The sequence below is a fragment of the Mus caroli genome, unplaced genomic scaffold (assembly GCF_978045245.1).
Source record: "Mus caroli unplaced genomic scaffold, Mus_caroli_1 scaffold_3, whole genome shotgun sequence".
NCBI classification, from domain to species: domain Eukaryota; kingdom Metazoa; phylum Chordata; class Mammalia; order Rodentia; family Muridae; genus Mus; species Mus caroli.
The window spans coordinates 71,371,388-71,373,730 of record NW_028227258.1 but is presented as its reverse complement, the minus strand read 5'-3'; the positions used below and the strand labels follow the sequence as shown (position 1 = coordinate 71,373,730).

General features: G+C 42.6%; 1 non-coding gene across 1 annotated transcript; it reads left to right on the top strand.

Moving 5' to 3' along the window:
- Positions 1 to 694: 694 nt before the first annotated feature.
- Positions 695 to 800, top strand: LOC115030680 (U6 spliceosomal RNA). The gene has a single exon (XR_003836285.2). It is a non-coding gene; the product is annotated as a U6 spliceosomal RNA (small nuclear RNA).
- The last annotated feature ends 1,543 nt before the right edge of the window (positions 801 to 2,343 follow it).

Sequence of the window (2,343 nt, the reverse complement as noted above, 5' to 3'; positions counted from 1 at the left end):
CAACCTTGTCTTGTTCTTGAGTTTAGTGAAATTGCTTTGAGTTTCTCTCCATTTAATGTGATGTTGGTTATAGGTTTGCTATAAATTGTTTTTATTATGTTTAGGTATGTCCCTTGTATCTATAATTTCCTTCTCTTTCTCATCCTCCCTTTTTTCTTCCTCTTACTCCTCTTTAGGTAATACTGGGATTTGAACCCACAGTTTCAAGTGTGCTAAGCAAGTGCTCCAGTTTTATACCTCCCAACCCCCACATTTGAGGCAGGTTCTCTGCTCTCCCCATGACACTTCCCATCCATCTGGTTCCTTTATTTCCCCTATAAGCTCTCTTCTATTTACATATCACATTTTTATGGGGGTTGTTTTGAGACATGGTCTCACGTAGCCTTGGCTAATCTTGAACTGGCTAAAAATAATAATTGAGGTTGGCCTTGAACTCTTGATCTTCCTACTTCTACTTCCCAAGTGCTGGATGATAGACATGCATCTCCATGTCTGTCTATTTTGCTCTATTTTGGTGATTATTTCCAACATATAATAATTATATGTGTTTCATAGGGTATAGTCACCTTGACACATGTATGTAATGTATAATGACCAAATCACAGAAGGTCTGCTTAGTGTGTTAAAAAAAACCCCACTTAAACAGGAGGATGAAGTTTTGGTGTTCTTATGTGTTTCAAAATGTTTTAGGGTTGTGTTCGCTTCAGCAGCACAGTACTGAAATTGGAATGATACAGAGAAGATCAGCATGACTCCTGTACAAAAATGACATGCAAATTCATGAAATGGTAAATACACACACACACACACACACACACACACTTAATGTCTTACAATTAGTTTGGATCTTTGAAACAGTCTTGTGTAATTTTACCTAACCTGGCTCTTGCTATATAGTTCTGTTGGGAATTGGTTCTAATTCTTTGTCTTATTTCACCTCCCAAAAGCCTCGCTTCCAGACCTGAGGGTCCCTACCCCCAGCTGGCTTTGACTGATAATAAAGAATTGCTGTACATCCAATGGCTGGGCAGGGAGATGGGGCAGGACTTTTGTGCAGGCAAGAGACTGAGGGGGTGGGGTGGGGAGGAGGGAGAATCATCATATGGGAAAGCAGAAAGATGAAACATAATGGCCCACCAACATGTAAGAATCTGGGAAAGTGGCCCTAGGGGCCTCTTTTTCTGTTGGGTCTGGGGTAGCAGAGATGAAGTACAGATCTTAAAAGATGTTAACTCAGGAATACCTGAGGGGAGTGTGTGCTAGCTGCTGGGAGGTTTAGAAGTGATCAACCATTGAGCTAGTCAAGGCATATTAAAACTAGCTGGTGTGTGTGTGTGTGTTTCATTCAAGAATCCAGAGAGCTCTTGGGTGGGTGCAGTGCATTTGACTCGGCAGGAGCCAAAGCGGTTTAGCTAATTCACTATTACATAGTTCTGCTGATCTCTCAGATTCAATCTAGTCTCCAATCTTTCTGCCTCTGCCTTAGGAATTCTGGGGGTATGGATGAGCAATGAACATCACACCAGCTGCTGCTTCCTTCTCTTCCTTCTCTTCTTCCTCCTCCTCTTTCTTCTTTTCTCTTTCCCTTCCTCCTTATCTTTCTTCATCTTTCTTTTTTCGGTTTTGAGACAGTCTCTATATAACGTGGCCATTTGCCTACACCAGCCTTTTTTTTTTTGGCATATAATTACTCATAGAAGTCTCTTATAATCCTTTTAATTTTCGTGGCATCACATCCCTCCCCCACAACATCCAGAGGTCTTGTTTTGACATAGGATTGCACTCCAACTCAGGCTGGCCTTAAACTCTCAGCCTTTTGAGGGTTTGGACTACAAGTGTGAATCACTGTACCCACAATTACTAAGCCTTTAAAAGCCTGTTGTTAGAGGGTCTAAGTTCAAGCCTAGAGTTATGTGGAGGAAGCTGAATTTTTATGGAGGCCAGAAACTTTAGTGGCAGTCTGGGTTTTGCCTCAGGGCCTGAAGCCAGAGAAGTCCCAGAGGGCCAGATATAGCTAAGACAAGGTCAGGGCACTTAAAGCTCCTTGGGAAGTGTGGGGTGAGAAAAGCGCTGACAGAGTAAACTGAGCAGGCCAGAGGACCAGCTGCAGCTCTTGGGAAGCTGGCTTTCCCAGCACCCTCTGTCTCACACTGCCCTGCCTCAGTGTCTACACCACCTGGGACTGAGGTTAGGAGTTGTCCAATAAATTGTGCCTGTCAAAGCCACCAGTGGCTTGACTTGTCATTCTTTAGAACCTGGAAAATTGTGTGGCATGAGGGCAAAATACCTAAAATATATATGTCAGTGTTTTAAAAAGAAAGATCTATCTATCTATCTATCTAT